General features: G+C 52.9%; 1 protein-coding gene across 1 annotated transcript in view; it reads right to left on the bottom strand.

The window, feature by feature from the left end:
- Window positions 1-15,801, bottom strand: part of Prkcd (protein kinase C delta) — a 30,409-nt gene extending 14,608 nt beyond the window's left edge. Inside the window, exon 1 of the mRNA XM_038348966.2 lies at window positions 15,592-15,801. The gene's annotated coding sequence lies outside the window, so the exon portion shown is untranslated. The remainder of the gene's footprint in view (window positions 1-15,591) is intronic.
- Window positions 15,802-19,661: the final 3,860 nt, after the last annotated feature.

The following is a 19,661-nucleotide window of genomic DNA, read 5'->3' as shown; positions in this document are numbered from 1 at the left end:
CAGTCTGACAGGTCAGGGTTCTGTCCCCATTCCTGAAATGGACCCTGGAGACATCTGAATCTGTGATCCTGAAGCAATCATGTGGGAAGACACTGAATGCCCCTTTCATGGTCAGGGGCCTAAGCAGGCCAGGGATCCAGTATGTGCTGGGCCCCCCACAGTGTCAGCAATGCCCACTTCTTGATTCTCTGCTGCTTTTGTTCATAACCACTCAAGCAGAGAAGCATGGCCAAACTGAGTCCTGCTTCATCAACCAAAAAACCCCACTCTTAAGATGGGTAAACTGAGACCCAGGCTGAGCCAGACTAGAAGGCTCTACCAACTCTACCCTGACTTGGTTCAGCACACCCCACCCTTCTGAACAGAAGGCCCTCAGGTCACATGCCTCCTACCTATTTAGATTTCCTGTCTTTTCAAACTGAGAATGGAGACAGCAACCAAGATCCCTTCCAGGCAGGTAAGGAGGTATGAAAGAGACACGGTGGGGGGATGTGGGAAAGGGGTGCGGTTTCACATTTTCTTCCAAATCTAAAACTGTATTTTAATGTTGACTATAATATACAAGGATGGACTCAGGGTACCCTCACACACACACACACACACACACACACACACACACACACACGCCAAAAACAAAACCACCACCAAAACTCGGTTGCCCAGCATGAGGCAGCTCCCTCCATCTCCTCAGCAGGGCAATCAGAGCAGCAGCCAGGTTTGCCCAGAGTCCAGTCCAAATGAGCTCAACGGAAACACTGACCAGCCCAGAGTGCCCAGCCAGAGTTTAAGGCCCACACCAGAGCAGACAGACTAAAGAGGCTGGATTCCACCAAATGCTGCCCGGGTCTGGCTCCTACTCAGTAAAAGGCAGAGCAGGTGTGCAGTCTCAGCCTGTGCCCCTGCCCCCAGTCTCTGACCTGAAACCAGCAGGTGGGCAAATGCTGAGCGCTGGACCAGTGCACGTGACAATTTGGAGGGCAGAAAAGAGAAGCTGCTGTGGGTTCCTGGCCTGGAGTATGCATGGGCATGGGCTTGCAGGCCGACAGATCAGCAAGAATAAGAGGGCCCTAGTGTGCTCTCCGTGGCTAGGATAGACACCACCACCACAGCAGCTTGAGCAGCTTGTTTCATCTTACAGTCTACAGTCCATCATAAAGTGCAGGAGTGTGGACAGGACCTGACCAGAGACCAAGCTGTTTCCTGGCTTGCTTTTCAGGCTGTCAGCTGCCTTTCTTGAGTTTTGTTTTTTGTTGTTGTTAACTTGCTTTGTAGAGGCTGGCCTTAAACTCACAGAGATCTACCTTTCTCTGCCTGAGTGCTGGGATTACAGGCACGCGCCACCACACCAAGCTCAGCTACCTTTCTTGTACCTTACAGGACCACCTGCTCAGTGGTGGTACTGCCTGCAGTTAACTGAGCTCTCCCACATCCATCAGGAAAATGCTCTACAGACTTGCCTGTGGGCCAATCTGATGGAGGTGTTTTCTCAATTGGGGATCCCTTTCTTTCTAGCTTGGGTTAAGCTCACAAAAAACTAACCAGCACAAGGACAGTCATAGAAGTGAATGTATGTGAGACCCTGTGGGAATAAGATACGATGGGAGGTCAGTAAATGGTGGCATGAAAAGCAAGATACAGAGGACTGGCATTAGTCACATGTAGGAATCTTGGAGAGACGCCCCAAATCCCCAAGGAAAAAAGACATCTTGGACCTCCTACTGCCCTCAGAGTCTAAGGCATCAAGTGCCCCAGTGAGTGCTTTCAGGGTCTGAAGTAAGAAGCAGGGCCCCTCCTAGCACACACTTGCCATAGGCCACATACCAAAGGCCAAATCACAGCAGGCCCAAGTCTCAATGAGGAAGAAGAAGGCAGGGTAGTGAGCAGCTGGCTTCGTACTTCAGAAGGTAAAGCTGAACAGGCATAGAAAAAATAAGAGAAGGGGCTTAGGCTCCTCGGGGACATGAGATTAGAGCCATCCCAGTGGCAAATGGTAAGGTTGGCTAGACACAGGTCCTTGACGCCAGTGCTGTCTTGGCTGTGTGGCTATGCAGGTATTCTGGGCTCTGAGTTTCTGCAGCTTCCTACTCCAGGTGAGGACTTGTCCCTGGTCTCTAGGTTGTGCTGATGAGAAGCCTACTAGGATAAGGGCCTGCATTAGCCCGACGGGCCTAGGACATGCCCTTTTGTTAATGCTACCCCCATGCCCTATGAGACACTCTAAGTCTGCTCATGTACCCTACTGTGTCTCTTCTGTGTCCACAAGTCAGTGAGAGGTGGGAAACAGTCCCTAATTCTGAGATAGGAAAAACATGTCTGCAGGAGCATGTGGCAACTGATTCTGGACTGGCACTCCACAAACTTGCTGGCCAGCCTCTCCCACAGCTCCCCCTGGTGTCTAGCTCTGCCAGCAGGCCCAAGGCTTTCCTTGCTCCTAGCTTGCCCTGGGCTCACAGAGCTGTGTGGAAGACAAAGAATCAGAGAAGCCACAGGAGGGTGATGCAGGAGCTGACCCGTGGGCTGCCCTTGAGGTCTGTACTTCAGCTCCCACTCATCACAGCTTACTGTTACAAGCCACTGGAGGGAAAACCACAACCACAGCAGGTCTGGGCCCCAGCCCTGAACCTGCATCCAGGCCACAGTGCTACCAGCACTGGGGAGTCGTGGTCTTTGTGGGCTGCCATGGACTACCCAAGAGTCATACAGGAGTCAAATCACCCTGCCCCAAGTTTCTGGGACAAAAATGAAGGCAAAGGCGCCTGCCAGTGCTAATGCCCATTGGCTCTTATTTGGAGTATCCAGACCTTAGAAGGGAAACAAGCTAGCATCTGCTGCCATCTCAGGGTGACCCTGAGATAGGCTCTGGGCAACAGTGCCCATCTGCACAGGGAAGTCGGTCTGCCCACAGACTGCTGTGTCTGTGCAGTGGTGGGAAGACTAGGGGTAAGCAGAACACAAAGGCAAGGTGTGCCCAGTATTTATAAACCCCATGCAAATAGGCCCAGGGCCACAGGCCCCAAAAGAAGGATACTGCCTCAGCCTCAGACTTAGCAGGCCCAGGGGACAGCAGGGGCTATCCTCACAGCATTCCATGGGGGAGCCGCGGGCCTTCCCCATTGTTGGGAGCTCTGAGCCTCTATGCTCTTGCTCTCCCAGTCTGTCTATGAGAAAGAGACCAAGGGAAAGAGCCAAACAGCCAAGATGTCAATCTCAGCTCACCTGCTTCTGAGAATCTGTCCTGTCCAAGATGACAACATACTGCATTAGCCTTGTAATTATATTTGTACACTTTATCCCTGTGCAGCCCCAGGTAGGATTTTCTAGAGAAAGAAATCAAGGTTTCAAGAGGGTAAGTGACTTACTCAAGGTCACACAGCGGTAAGTGGTGGGAAGATTTGAACACAGGCCTATTGGATGCTGCAGTTCTTTCTACACTCATCCTGTATCCTGGACTGGCCCTAGGCCTGCCCTCAAGGCCACTCCTCTCCTCTTGCACAGACACCTTAACTATTGTCTTTCCTCCACTTCTGAAAACATGAACTGGCCTGGGTCCCTATCCTTGCCAGAAATCAGAAGCCTTGAGGTAAGGAAGGCAGTAGCTAAGTCACAGCAGACAGGTCACCTTTTCCAGAGCAAATAGAAACCTGTTTCCAGACAGCCCAAGGTATTGAGTGAGGCTAGCCTCAATGTGACCAGGGAGGCACGGGCTGGCAGCAGAATGGCACCTCCTATGGCAGGCAGAGAGTGCTAGTCTGAGGTAGGCAGGTGTGGATGGCAGAGGCTACATGAAGTAGGATCAGGGTTCCTCAGGGCTTTGCTCCCGGGTAGCTGTTAAAGAAGTCAGATGACCCACCAGGCGCTTCAGCTGAGGTTTTCTTGATCCTGTCCACACTTTCCCATAGCAGTCTGATCGAAGTCTCTCTTCTCACCCCCAGCCCCAGCCTTCCCCACTGTCCAGTGGACAAAACCCTACGGCCTGCCTGCGAGACAGAACCAGACCAGGTAGAGGGAGCCTGTGAGATCTGAGACCTTTTATGCAGAACCTTGACCTTAGTTTTCTCTGTACTACAAGGAGCTGGAGACATCTCCAAATGAGAGCTCCTTGTAGTACAGAGCTGGACTAGATGCCAGTGGCAGCAAAGTGATGCCCTCCTGGGGCTGTCACCCTACTTGGTGTATAGGCCTGCGAGGGAAAGAAGAGCAGACATAGGTCTGCTCACGGGATGGGATGGATTGAGAGGTGCTGTGACAAGCACAGTAGAAGAAGCTGGCCCTGCAGTCGTAAAGAACAGGGTCGGCATGAAGAACAACCAATCTGGGCCTGTGAACAGAAGCACCTGGGAGGCTGACCTCCATGGTGGAATTCCCAGACAAAACCAAGTCAAGGAAGCCATGGGCTTTCACAACTCAGAAAACAGGGCCAGCAGGAAGAGCAGAGAGATGGCCTCTACCAGAGCCCATGGTCTTAGGTAAGAGCCAGGTCCCAAAGCAGGGATGCCTTCAATACTCTTATTCCTCCCTGCTATCCACCACAGCACCCTCTCTCAGCTGTGACCTTCCCACAGCATGGAACCTTCTCAGCTAGCACTGTTGCTAGAAGTCAGATACCTAACCTGCCATTTAAGGCTTCCTATACCCTGGCCCCATCTTGGTCTCCATCTCAAATCCCTCTGGCTGCTTAGCACCTCACCTGTCAGCCCCCATGAACCTGTGCGTGTCCCCTTAGCCAGAATGGCCTTCTTCTCATGTACCAACCAAAAGCCAGCCCTGGTAATCTTTCCTCACTCCTGATGAAGGCAGCTGCTGCTGACTAGTAACCTGTGCCACTGTCTCAAGTGCTGGGGACTTGGGTTTGTTGTACGTGGGATGGTGTCTCTCCCTCGACTTCCGTCATCTCTCTCCTGGCTACATGATGGCCGCTCAAGATTCTCACTGCTAAGAGTTTATACTGGTAGAACTCAGTATAAGACCCTCAGTTCAACTCAATCCAACACACACACACACACACACACACACAAAACAACAACAACACAACAAAACAAATCATGAAAACCTGGGTTAGTTACATGCCAGTAGGCACTGTCCGTATGTAATTCCATCACTCAGCAAGAGCTACAGAAGGACCCTACCTCAAAACCAAAAAGAATCCCAAACACAGTGCACGGGCATAGGAAGTGGGTTCTGCGTGGCATAGTGGTACCTTTCCAGATGCACAGGGGTTGGGCTACCCTAAGAATCAAGTGAAAGCTGGGATCTTCTCTGGAAAATACGCACGCAGTGACATGACTCTGCACAAAACAGGGTGGAGACTGGAGTCACAAAAGTCTGCCTTAGTCCCAGGCTGGTCCCATGAGTGAGTACCCCAGACAGGACAGGCTGATGGGACACAGGGTGGTGGAAGGCAGAGGAGGACTGAGCAGGATGGGGCCAGGGTTTGCTCAGGCAGTGAGGATAGGGAGTGAGAGCACTGAAGTAGAAACGAGGCCACAAACGTCTACTGGCTGGGGTGGCTGGAGAGCATCCAGCCTGAGGGCCAGGACTCGGGTTCCTGTCAATTGGCTCACAAGTCCTCTGCCAACACACATTGGGTAAGAACGCTTCAAGCCTGCACTGGGCTCAGAATTGTAGTTTTCTCACAGACCCCCGGATCAGGACTCTTTGAGCTCAATGAATGGAAAAATTGCAGGTACCCATGAAGGAAAAACAAAAGCCCTTCATGGCCCAAGCCTGAAGCCAGCTCCTTTGAGGACAAGAGGTTCTCTGTGAGGAGCCATGTGGAAGGGGAACATCCAGGATTCTCCAAAACAACCACACACATGTACACACACGGGCACACCAGCTAACCTAAACATACGCTTAAGGAGTCTCCTTCGAAGGCAGACACACACAGAGCTACACACACACACTGCCCTAGGATAACACACACATACACATAGTGTGATAAGTCATAATATACAGACAGGTAACAGACACACTCTAGGCAAAGAGACAAACTCAGAGGCCTGGAAGGACCTTGCATACCCGATAAGATCTGGCACCAAGTATGGCTTTTCCTGTCACAGTATCCTTGAGCACAGTGGCTGGAGAGAAAAGGAGGGGATGGGAAGGATAGCAAGGAACCAGGCCAGGATGAGTTTTCCTCTTCAGAAGATCCAAAGAGAATTCCAAAATACGGAAGAGAAAGGACAGGCTGGTCAAGCACATCCCAAGGCAGGCCTCAGCTTGCCTACTTGCCTGCAGGGCCCTGAGGGGAAGTGAGCCAATGTTGAAGCAGGAGCTCACAGGTGGCAGTCACAGGCCTGGTGACTGAGGGAGAAATTTAAGTGCTGTGGTGGGGGCAGCCCACACATGCCCTCCATGAGCCCCAGACTCACACTACAGAAGATGACCAAGAGACTGAGCAATTAAATCAAAGCCACAAAGCCAATGGGGGCCAGGAGGGGGAAGGGAGAGGAGAAGGGAAAGAGTTTCCAGCTCAAACTCTTAGACCTGCCCATCAGACGTATAAGGGCTGAGGGACTATGTTTGTTTGCAGGGGGGACTGCTCTGGTGGCCCCCCCAGTTGGTGGTCCCAAGTCTCTCCCCCTCCTCTCTCAAAGAGGGTCCCCAGAAAGTTCAGATTTATAACAATAAACTATTTTGTGTCCAGGAGAAGGCAAAATGGCCACTTTGGTCTTTTGCTATCTGTCTATAACCTCCAAGATGGGCAGTGTGTGGAGGACAGGCCCAGGACCTCAGGGATCTGGAGAAAGCTGGAAAAACTGGGAGCACCCATATGTGAGCCATCCCCCTCATAAGTTAATAAATGAACTGGTGAGCTCAGGCATAAATGGGTTGGGTGGATATAGTTTAGAATACGGCCAAGCCTCTCTAGTATCTCCATCTGCAATATGGGAATGATCACACCCATAGACCATGCTGAGCACAGGGCCTGGAATGAGGCAGAGATATACACAGAAGCTGTGCACACTGCCATCCTCCACCTAGTCCTCTCTCTCCCACCTGCCCCACTACCCATCTCTAGCTGTCTTTGATCCTCTTGGGGTTAATCCAGCTGTGGAATGCCCTAAACTGCCTACTACTCCAGGATCCCAGCTAGGCTAGTGTCGTTGAGTCCACAGTCAACAATAGCTCCTCATGGCCCAGAAATCTCTGTGTCTTGATAACCTAGACTCATAAGCTTTCTCTGGCTCTGCCACTGGTGAACCCCAGATATCCTCCTACCATGTCCCCAACAACCCTGCAGTCTATACCACATAGACATCTGATCCAGCCTAGGCCTAGTGGCAGGCCTGTTTACTCAACATGTCTAGAGATGTGATCCAAAGCTTCTGCTGTTGTGAAAACAGCAGCTCAGTGACCACAGGCCTGCCCTCCTGGCCCCAGGAGGGACCTCTGCGGGACAGCTGTTCTATCCTGTATCTGAGGTCTTCCAAGTTTTCCCACCAAAAGGAGGTCCTTTCCTCCCCAACCCAGCTTTAGATTCTCAGGTCTCACTTTGGACCTAGAACCCTATACTGTAGGCGTATGTGCCCACCTGGCTCTCCAACCTCACCACATGAATGAGTCAAAAAAAAAGTTCAAATTAGCCCACAGCAGCCTACTGATACCCTGCTTCCATGTGTCTTCTTCTGCCAGAGTGCCCACATTCACAGTCATCAGGCCAGAAACCTGGGGCCTGTTTTCTGCTTGCCTGCCTTCCCCACACAGCCCACTCCCAAGCCTACCTTTGTAGCAATCCTCCAGGCCTCTCCTGATTCCACCTCCTACCCCAACCTGGTCGCTACTGCCAAGCCCAGTTGGGCACCTGCCTCCCTACAGCTCACCTTCCCCCATTAATTCTGATGTCCCAGCTCCCAACAGGGCTTTCAAGACTTTTAAGACAATAAAGTAAACCCTGTCACCCCTGACTCAACTCCTAGTGTTTCCCACCAGATATTTCTACCTATAGCCTTGGCCTCCCTAAGGGTAGCTGCCTTCTCCTCATCCCTGTGCCCTGGCTATAGGGACCCTTTCACTTCCCTGAAACCAAGTTCCTTCTATGAGGACCTTCTGTATGTGCAGTGTTCTCTTTTCCTATGCCCTACCCCTCAGTGGCTCTTTCCCATCACGTCTCACATGGACACCCTGCTCTGCCCATCTCACAGATAAGGTAACAGGCTGAGGGCAGTCTAGTTTCTGGCTTGGGTACAGAGGTAGGAACAACTACATCTGAGAATGTCTGCTGTTGCAGAGGTCTTGCCCCTGTAACTTCACAACACCCTTACACTTGGCACAAGCTTCCATTGGTCTCTAGCCCTACAACCTCCTGGGCCTGTGTGCTACACCACCACCATCCTTACCATTCTTCATCGCCAGAGACTTCCAGCCTCTTGGTCCCAAACAGCAATGGGCAAAGACAAGTTGACCTTCTCTGTACTCCTGGGACATGACGGTTCCTCCCACTAAGTGCTACACATCAGTGATGCAACATGGATGGGCATACAAGCCCCACTTTCCAACCTAATCAGTTCCAAATGCCTGACCCTTCTCTGACCCAAAGGCTGACTTCAGGGGTCCCAAGGATAGGCAGCCAGATAAGAGGGCTCACCACCCACCTCCTCATTATGGGCCCAAGCAGAGAGGAGCGGAGAAGAGCCCTAAGCAGCTACTTCTGGGCTGCCTTTCCCTTCTCGTCATACACTGTTGTGAGATCTGTTTTCCTCATTTTGAAAGGGAGCGAGGGGGACACGAATAGGAACAGGCTGTGCTGCTGACTGGGCATAGCTACTCTGCCCCGGGGCCCCTTCTGAAGAGGACATAGGAACCCCGAATCAACAGAGCCTTCCCCAATGCCTACCTTTGTGGGTGGCAGCAGAACTAACAGAATGAGAGAGTCACAGACCTGATAGCCATGTGGCTGTGGCACCCAGCCAGTCCCAGCCCATCAAACAATAATGGCACATTATTAATATCATTTAATAGGCCTGCATAGTTAGTCACTCTGCACCAGGCACTAAGTGCTTTCCATGCCTTCAGTTCCTGCTATTGTTTTGTTTGCTTTACAGTTTTTTTTTTCCAAGACAGGGTTTCTCTGTGTAGCCCTGACTGTCCTGGAACTCACTTTGTAGACCAGGCTGGCATTGAACGCACAGAGATCCACCTGCCTGTCTCCCAAGGGCTTGGATCAAAGCAGTGCACCACCACCACTCAGCCAGTTCCTGCTTTTTTGCATACATTATCTGCTGTTTCCCAAGTAGCTCATAAAAGTGAATATAAACATCATTGTCAGAGAAAAAAACCAAGGTACTGGGTGTGAAAACCACTTGCACAGATTTATCCACACGGCTGCTTGGTGCTTCCTAATTTTCAGAACACAGCCCCTTGCAGGTGGCAGTGCCTACTGGTGCTGAAGTTCCTGTGCTCTGGTTTACAGGCTTGGAACAGGGGAGGACGTGCGGTTGTGGGGCTGCAGGCAACTTATTGGTCTCAGGCCCTTGTCTCCTACCAGAGTTTCAGACAAGCCTGGACAGTCTTGGTATGGAAAGCCTGGTCAAGTGGCCTAACCCAGGTCAGACACTACTCCCCTCACAGGCAGAACTGGGGTGAAGCAAGCCACAGGCAGAGCTGGTCAGTCCTACTCTGAAACCACTTCCTGGGCAGCCCAGAGGAAGTGAGTCTCCAGAAACATCTTGGACCAGCTGGGTCTCTTTCCTGGGCTCAAGCCTTGGAGAGTGGACCCCAGGAGGAAAATGTGCTGCTGGACAGGCCACAGAGTTCAGCAACTCCACTCTCTCCAGGCAGAGTGTGAGGACAAAGCAGCTGTAGGTCCCCCGTTGGCCTATGATCACCTTGGCCCCATGACCAAACAGCCCACTCACTTCCTCTTCTGTGGCATTAGCCACAGCTTGCAGCAGCTGACTAGAGCCCTCCTCCACACTTGTGCCCGTATCTCCAACATCAAACCCTTGTCAGCCTGGGGGCCTAGGTCATGTGGGCAGATCCCCCTCACACTATGGCCTAACTTCCTCCAACCCTGGTGATTTCTTTTTTTTTTTTTTTAGACAGGATTTCTTTGTATGGATTTGGCAATCTATGTTGACCAGGCTGGCCTTGAACTCACAGAGATCCACCTGCCTCTGCCTCCTGAGTGCTGGGATTAAAGGCGTGTGCTACCACCTCCCAGCTAGCCCTGGTGATCTCAACTCCACCTGGACCCTCACAGTCAGGTGAGAGACTCTGACTGCCAGAGTGGGTAACAATCCAGACCAGGGCTCCCCATCTGACCTAGCATGGGCATTGTGTGATGTGTGTGGATAGTCAGAGAAGGAAGTACGTCTCTGCAGGAGTGTATAAGTGTGTCCCTTGAGGAGATGCATGTGAACAACTGTGCTTACGCATAGGCAGTGTGTGCCTGGGGCAAATATGCCCAGTGCAGCTTGGCACTGTCTACCTGTGTGAGCACGTGCAGTCTGCCAGCCAGCCAGAGGATGCTTGAGTTTGCAGGAGGCGGGTCCTCGGCTGATAAACCTAAGGCTAAGTGCTGGAAGGAGCTGGCTTCCCTGACTTCAGGTAGCTGAAAGCCCCAAGCAGATCAACCCCTCCCTACCTGGTCCGGGGTAGGATGAATAGATAGAAGACCCTTATCCTACTCCTACTGGCGTGAGAACCTCAACCTCCTCCCTCTCCACACTGAGATGCTTCAAACACCCTCACAAGCTCTGCACTAACAGTGGCTAACAGCCAGGGAGTGGGAATGGGGGCTGATCAAGGGGCCCCTGAAGGAAACCACCCTTGCCAGCCTGCCCTGTTACTCCACGGATTCCAGGACACACACATGCATGTGTGTACGCACATGCAGACCTCTCTCTGCTCACGGGGGCTCCTCCAAGCACACACAGAACTACTTCCTTCCTCCTTCCTCCTGTTTCTTCTATCTTTTTCTGTTTGTTTTGAGTGCTGGGGCTTCTACGAGGGCTTCACACACTAAGCACACTACCACAGAGCTGGGGCACCTAGGTCACAGGACTTTATGTCAACAGGGGCTCAAGGAAGCAAGCCTGGCCCAACAGGGAGCACTGCTAACTTCAGAGACTTGCAACCTTCCCCTGGCATCCCTCAAAGACAGTGCCCAGCACAGCTCAGCTCTGAATCAGGAGGCTGAGGAGATGAGGGAGAAGTAGGAGACCACTCAGTCTCTCTGGGAGATGCCAACCTATTCCAGACAAGCACTCGACGCACCACGGGGCACAGGTGAACCGTTTCCTGCAACACGAGGGCAGTTTGAGGAAGCACGGGAAAGCTGATGCAACCCTTGGTCTACATGCTACTGTCCCTCAAACTGATCAAAAGCAGTATCATCGCATCTTCCCTCTCAGTACTGGTGGGTTCCAGTCCTCTGAGCTCCAAGGTCAAAGCCACAGCCAGGTATCAGGCAGGAAAGCCCCTTATGGACAAAGCAATGGGCACCTCCACTAGACACTCTGCTTCACACCCAGATCACAGCTTTTTAATGCAACTTGGGATCCAGCCAGTCCCAATGGAAGAAGACAAGTCTTGAAGAGAAAGGGTACCCTGGCACAGTGCCCATCTGCCCTAGACAATCCATCCTACCCAGGCCTCCCGGCTCCTGCTGCAGCAGTCACTCACTAACCACCAGAAGTAGGCCCAACGCCCTTGCCTGGGCCAATTCCCAGCAGACCTGTAGGAACAGGAGAAAACAGCTGAGCTGGGAGGCTCAGCCAAACAGGCTCCAGCACCAGCCAGCCTCTGCACAGCCAGCACAGGCCGGCTCAGAGTTGCTGGGTGAAGGAGGTCAGGCTTCCCTGGGCTTGACTTTCTCTTCTGCCGCTGGCTGTTAGGCTCCAATTCTCCTGGGAACCAGCTACATGTCCCTTCCATGTTAGGGTCTAGAACATTGTGTCCTTGCCCAGAACATTTCAAGTATGGTAAGGAGGCCATGGAACATGGTAGGGATGGGGGATGAACACCTGTTCTGACCCTCCTGTCAAGGAGGTAGACCTAAAGGTTTTGGAGTTGCAAGGTGCAATGACGCACCAACCTCAGACAATTCCTTTGAGCCTCTCCCCCACCCCCGCTTCTTGTTTTAGATAAGAACAGGGTCTCATCTCACCCAGACTGGCTTCAAATTCACTATGTAAACTGAGTGAGCCTTTCTGCCCATCCCCACTTTTTTGAGACTGAGCTTCTCTGTGTATCCCTGGTTGCAAGATCCACCTACCTCTACCTCCTGGGTACTGGGATTAAAGGTGTGTCACTATGCCCAACTATAAGCCTAATTTTTAAGTGTGTGTGGGGGAATATTACTGCTCCAATGCCCCAGGTGGCTCTAAGGCTTCAAAACATGTCTTGCCAGCTCTTGTGCTAGATTCACAGTGAAAGCAAGAGATGACCGTAATACAGTGAAACATAACCTGTAAGCCTAGCTACTCGGGGACCTGAGGCAGAAAAGGCAAAAATTCAAGGTGAATGTGTGCTACACGGAAAGAAAGTTCAAGGCCAGACTGGGCAACCTAATGTTACTGTCTCAAAAACTAAAAAATGAAAGAGTTCAGTGATCCTTCCAAGTAGGGTCCCAGGTTCAGTCTTCAGCGCCACTAAGAAAGCAAGAGGACAGAGTAGTAATAGTAATTCATCTCAGTCCTTGTTTCATGGTCTCAGGTGATTCTCACATGACTATCGCACCCTTGTACAGTTGAACACACTGAGGCCTAGAGATATCCTGACCAGGAGGAATGGCAAAGGCAGCACAGGGCCCTGGCCTAAGTATCTGGCATTCCCACTGCAAGCTAGGTCTCCTCAACAAGTCCCACCCCCTTGCAGGGCAGTGGTGGTGCACACTTTTAATCCCAGCACTTGGGAGGCAGAGGCAGGTGGATCTCTGTGAGTCAGAGGTCATCCTGGTCTGCAGAGCGAGTTCCAGGACAGGTACACAGAAAAACACTTTCTCGAAAAACAACAAAGAAGTCCCACTCCCCCAACTAGAGACCCCATCTCTACTTCCTGAAGCAGCAGCAGCCTCAGGCTTTATCTTGCCATCAGTACTTCAAATGATTTCCAGTTTAAATTTAAACTCCAATTAGCTGTGCCAGATAAATGGAACCCTGCAATAATCACAGTTCTGAGTCACCCCCACTCCCCCCACCATAGCTACAGAGATTGGGGGCCGGTTGGGGCGGGGCTGAGCAGGGTTGAACAGGTCTGTGTCCTGGTACTCTGGAGAATCCTCCTTCCTGCCTGCAGCCTAGTCAGGGAGGCAGCAAGAGGCAGATGACACGCTATGCTACAAGGGAAATATGGTCCCAGATTCCAGAAGACTAGGACAGCCAGCCAGTAATGGTCCCCACATAAGACCTCACATGTGCGGTGGCCAAGACTACTGAAGAATCTGAGTCCTCGATTTCTCTGCTCTACAAAGAAAACTCAGCACACAGAGGCCTGGCTTGGGACTCCTACTCTTTTTTGTTTGTTTGTTTGTTTGTTTTGTTTTGTTTTTTGAGTTAGGGTTTCTCTGTGGCTTTGGAGACTGTCATGGAGCTAGCTCTTGTAGACCAGGCTGGCCTCGAACTCACAGAGACCTGCCTGCCTCTGCCTCCCAGGGACTCCTACTCTTACAGAGTATGGGAAGTATTTGAGCCCATGGCGTTTTTGGTCCAGAACCTGAAATCTTGAGCATACCACTGCAAACCCAGAACTTTCTCCAGGTTTCCCCTTCTCTCCAGCAGCCAGGGCTGGGCTTCTGCATGCAGAGCACACACCCAGCACCTCCTGTTCTCCCGTAAGCTTATTCACAGCTGGGCACCCAGCATCCCTCCTAGTCCTACTGCCCATTACCCTCTCACACCCTCCTGTTGCTGTTACCCACAGCCACTGTCACGCCTCAACACCTGCATACAGTCAGACCGCGCATCACCTACCAGTCACACTCTCCCATTACAGCCCCGGACTGCCAGTGTCACCTTCAGCATGGTCTATACCAGAGCCTTTACAACATCACACAGATACTGCCACTGAGGAAACACACCAGCACACCACAACCACCCTCGGCTGGGCTGCTCACCACACCCAGGCTAATCCACAGCAGGAACGAGGAAACCCAAGGACCAGTCCCCTCCCTCAGTACCAGATCAGCCTGGTCACAGAAGATCAGCAGCAGCGGGGGAAGAACCGAAAACCGAATACTATTGTACGCACTCTTAAACAGACACACTCACACACAAGCCTTGTGGGTTGGCCCGCCAATAGTGTCAGCTCCTATAATTAAAGGATCTACTCATGGCCAGATAGTCACCATTACATGGTGCACATAGGACTTTTCAAACACATAGGGATATATACACATACATGAGCAAGCAAAGACACATATCACAAAATAGAGGGGAGGCCAATGGCAATTCGCCTTCGCCAAGACATGACGTTGTAAGGGCCACGCATGGAGCCTCAAGACACATAGACAGTCATAAACATACAAACAAGTCACACGTGGAAAAGGGCACACGGAGAAAGTCCTACAGTGACAATACACAAGGAGACAAGATACATAACATACCCACAGGCCCAAACAGAGACAGCAACAGAAGCTAAGCTCCTCCAAGGGCCCAGGGTAGGGACCAGAGGAGAAAGGAATCCCATGCCCCCACTCATTCTAAATCCTCCTGACAGGTTTAAGTGGGTTGCTTAGTGAGGCCCTCTTCTCTCCCCTCCCCTATACCGAGGAAGTTGGGGAAGTGGGAACCGTTGTGGTGGTGTTTTTGGTCTCCCTCTCCGTGCCAGCCAGCAGGGCAGGGCACTCCCATCACTGCTGCCCTATCACCTTACTAGGCCCCCCAGAGGGAGTGGCATCTCTTGTGGGACAGAGGCTGACAGCACCAGGCAAAGGCTACCGGGAGAGGGGGCTCCGAGGGGCGGAGAGGACAGGGGAAATGGTAAGAACTGGAGCCACGCCCAGCCCAGAGACAGACGGAGAGCCAAGAAAGACTCAGAGACCGAGAGAAAAGATAGGGCGAGGAGGAGGCGCCGCGCCGGTCCGCCCGCCGCGCAGGAGGCTAGGACCACGGGCGGCCCGGCCTCCGCCCCGTGGTGGAAAAGGACCGGAGGCTAGACTGGCAGGGGCCTGCGAGCGTGGGCCGGGGGCGCGGCTCCAGGAGGACTGGGTCGAGGGGGCGGCGGGCCTGGCGGGGGTAGGGAGACGGAGTACACGGACGGCAAGGGGGCAGGCAGACTCGGCCTGGAAGAGGAGGACCAGGCAAGAGGGGGTGGGGACCGATGAACGTGTAGAGGCCCCCAGGGAGATTCCGGAGGACCGCACGGACCCTCGGCGGGGTTGAAGGCACCCAGAAGGGTAAAGATGCGGGGGCAGTAAGGCCTGGGCTCCTGCCGTCGAAGAGAAAGTCAGACCAACTAGGAGACCGAGGCACCGGCGGGTCTCCGTGCTCTGCGGGACTCCGGCTTCTAATGGCTCAGTTTCTCAGTTTCAGAACCAGGAACCGGGGAAGGAAGAGGGGAAAGGAAGCCAGCGGAGAGAGAAGATGGGCAAAAGGCCTCTGCGCCCTCGAGTTAGCTCGGACCCCGCGCCCGGGCCCAGCTCGCACTCACCTCCCGACGCAGGGCCAGGCGCCAGGGGTCCCGGAGGACCGGGGTCTGTCTAGCGGCGCGGCTTTCCCCGATGCGCGTGGACGGGGAGGTCAGCACCGGCCTGGTGAGGATTGGCCCGGCGGCCAGTGGGGACCGGCAGGGTCCCGGCACCGAGGGTAGAAGTCCGGGGGCCGCTCGCGGGATCCCGCGGCCGCCGCCTCCTGCTCTGGCGCCGCGGCACACGGAAGTGCGAAGGGGCGGGGCTGCGCGACCTCACCCAGGTGCCGGCCCCGGCCCCGCCCACACTCAAGACCCGCCCCACGGGCTCCCGCCCCTTCGAAACTCCGCCCACGAGAACCGGGGGTCCGGCGCGTCTCTGCCTCTTTCAGCTCAGGTCTCAGTCCCCTGATCTCTCCGGCCTCCTTGGCTCTCAGTTGCGCCTCACCCGCCAGTGGCACGCAAGCCATCCCATCTCTGGGGACTATTTTATACTCTGAGGCCAAGGTGGGGGCACAGCACACACAATGGAGCCTGGGAGGCACCGGCGGGGGTTCCCCAACTACTCGCGCCCACGCGCGGGACTCCCCACTGGCCAGCTGGCCCGCCTCGCCTGGCCTCACTCCTCTTCCTGCTGGCTTGAGCCGGGCTGCGAACGAACGGGCTCAGTGCCCGCCGCCAGGCCTGCCGATCCAGCCCTGCGGGAGAGAAGGAGCTAGGAGGTCTCCAGGGCGAAACGCTCTAGCCAGTCTGCTAGGCGCTGCCCCTCAGATAGTTCTGGGAATTACCTCTATCTCCATGTTCCCAATCTCTCCTGTGCCCATGGTCCCGAGCTCCCCTCGCTTCAATCAGAGCATAAGCTTTCTTTCCAGAAGAGGAACTTGATCATCAGCCGTAACTCATTCATTCATTTGTTCATTAAGGGCCCCCTGGGCCCAAAGTCTGAGAACCAAATGGAAGCCAGGGAGTCCATTTTTCTGTCCCCAAAGCCCAGAGCACTAAGATGTTACATTATACTTACCCAAAGTAGTGACTTCCCGGGCCGAGCATGTAACTCGAATAATAGAGCGTTTGTCTAGCTTGCAGAAAGCCCTGCGTTTGTTTCCCGCTACAGAGTAAACCACAAATGGCGGGTCAGAGTGAGAGAGACTCCATCACTCAGGAGGCGAAGGCAGGAAAGGAGTTCAAGTTCAGCCTTAGCTACGTAGCAAGTGGAGGTCTGCCTGGCTGGGCATGTAAGACTCTGTCTCTAAAAAAAAAAAAAAAGAAAAGAAAAGAAAAGAAAAGAAACAAAATAACCAGACCGTGGTGGTGCACACTTTTAATCCCAGCACTCGGGAGGCAGAAGCAGGCCTGGTCTACAAGAACTAGTTCCAGGACAGGCACCAAAGCTACACAGAGAAACCCTGTCTCGAACCCCCCCAAATAAATAAATAAACAAACAAACAAACGAATGAATGAATGAATGAATGAATAATGACCCTTCCCAGGAGGCTAAAAGAGGGTTCTAGGATTCTGAAGTACCTGAACTCCTTCTAGGGGTACCACTTAGAAGAAATAAAAATCTAGACAGCTCTTTGCGATCTGACTCTCAGAGGAGTGGACACCCACCCTCCCCCCCCCCCAGGCCTGAGACTTCCAGGCATAGGGGAACCTGACACAGATGGAGGGCTCTAAACCTTATTATTTTTTTTTTTTCGAGACAGAGTTTCTCTGTGGCTTTGGAGCCTGTCCTGGAACAAGCTCTTGTAGGCCAGGCTGGCCTGGAACTCACAGAAATCCGTCTGCCTCTGCCTCCCGAGTGCTGGGATTAAAGGCGTGCGCCACCACCGCCCGGCCTCTAAACCTTATTTTAAATGTCCGGTGAGGATTGGACTAGGGAGAAGAAACCACAGCGACTCATCCTACTACAGACAGAGGAAGGTTCCTGGGTACCTTTTCCCTGGAAGAAAGGTGGACCCAGTTTGAAAATGAGTATTTAGGTCCCCAGCCCCGTCCTATGACGGTGGATTCTTTCCACAAAGCTGACTCTGGCCAGATTGAATTCCTTTGGAAAGACAGTCAACGTTTTTCTCTCATCAGGCTTTTGAATGTGCCGTTTCCTGGTTCATTTCCTACCAACATTTTTATATCTATCTTGGCTGTGTCTCCTCACAGAGGACTCCTTGATGCCCAGTTGTTAGCCATGGCCTTTCCTTGAGCTGAGGGGCCCTATTTAGCTTTCCTGGGGCTGGACTAAAGGAAAGGGTGTGCAAGGTAAGATTCAGGTGACCGACCTTTGCCCACCTGGAATCAGGTATCACCCTATCTAGCTCCTCCTCCAGATCCACAGCAGCTAAACTGAGCCTCTCCCATTAACATCAACAATGGACCTACCCCGTGCCAGGGACCACAGCAAGAGAGCCAGCCACTGGGGAGCTCTGGGCCAGCCAGCAGACCTTTCTTCCCACCTGTTGCTTTCTCTCCTTGGAAAAAGGCAATGAAGAAGAACTGTGTTTGATAATGGGGGCTACCCAGGGTTGGGCTCTGTCCCAGGTGCTAGATGTGTGCCTTGTGTACGGTCTTCAAGCACCCAGAAGTGAGGACCATAGTTAAGGGTAACTTGACTGACTAGCAAGGGGGACTGTGACGTAATGAGATGCAGAGCGGCTAAGACTGACCTGGCCATGTTCTGGCAAGGGCAGAAGAGAGATGCAGGTGGGCTTCTCTCCAGAGACTGGCCAAAGGTCCTTAGAGAAGATAGGCTTGTGTAGAAGTCAGCGCTTCAGACCGGGTTGGCTAGAACCACTGCATTGTGGAGCTGGGTACAACACTGGGTAGTCCCAGGCAGGATCAAGATGAGCTGTCACCAGCCAACCTAATAAGGACCTATTGAGGCTACGAAGGAAACTTTATCACATGCTGAGTCTATGACCCTGACTGTATCCTCAGGACCACACCTCTCCAACCCGTTCTCACCTGTGAAAGAGGCCATGTAAAGAGAGATAGGAGAGAGGAGAGAGAGAGAGAGGAGAGAATGGATACACTCTCAGCTAGGGTGGATGTCTGCTAAGGACTTGGTCGCTATGTTGTATGTTTAGGGTTATAGGAATGGCCATTGTGCTAAGTCACAGGCTTTTGGCCCTGAAAGGATTCTGGATTGTCTCTCATGACATGGGTTTAAATCCTTCAGGAAAGCTGGGCCCAAAGCAGCTCCCAGACGTGGTTCTTTCCTTCTCTCTTCCTTCCTCCCCCCACTTCCTCCTCTTCACCCCTTCTTCTCCAGGTTAAGGAAAAGCCAAGGGACCAGAGGTGGATGGAACTGAGCAGTAACCACCAAGGGCTCTCTGGAGGGTTTGTCCAGAAAAAAGGACAGAGATTCCTGCCACCCTGGCACTATCCCAAGCCATGAGCAAAATAGGATCCTATGACCTCTAAAGGAGAAGTCTAGGATCCAAAGAAGCAACCTGAAAAGACCAGCCATTGTTCCTGAGAGCCACCAGCTGAAGACGGGACAGGGTCTCCCATTTCATCTCAGTCAGCAGTTAGTTTTTGTCCCATGCTCAGTACCATTTGCTCTGTTTCTGCCTGTGTCATTATTCTAGCCCTGAAGCTTTGGCTGTCAGGGCAGCCACCTCCACCACACCCAGAACACTGGCCTGCTCAAGAGAGAGTGGACTCATGTTTCTGGGACAGGAAACACAGGCAGCAGGAATGATATATTTGGGCAACTGCTGGGAATAGCGGAGCCTGGCAGGGTTTTGTTGGGGGTAGCGAGATGGGAAGGGCGCGTAGGGCAAGCCCAGGCCTCCAGTCACCAAGGCAGCCACAGGGGCTTCAGCTTCTGGCACTAGGTGAAGGACAAGCCAAGTCAGACCAGAAAGACCTTATGGGTGGTGCCACATGGCAGGGGAAGAGCTGAACGGTGATTGCCTTGCTCTGCCCTGAACCTGTGATTTTACTATGCATAGGTTTCCTCATCTGTGGACTAGAGATGTTAATAATGACATCTGGTGGTTGAGATGGAGCTTCTGAGACCAGAGGAGCAAGCTCAACCTGGCTTAGTTCCAGCTGTCAACACAAAGTCAGCAGGGCTGGCCTAATCCTCCCTGAAA

Source organism: Arvicola amphibius, chromosome 12 (genome assembly GCF_903992535.2).
Source record: "Arvicola amphibius chromosome 12, mArvAmp1.2, whole genome shotgun sequence".
Classification (NCBI taxonomy): domain Eukaryota; kingdom Metazoa; phylum Chordata; class Mammalia; order Rodentia; family Cricetidae; genus Arvicola; species Arvicola amphibius.
The sequence above is the reverse complement of the archived record's forward strand: the minus strand, read 5'-3'. Positions and strand labels throughout refer to the sequence as shown.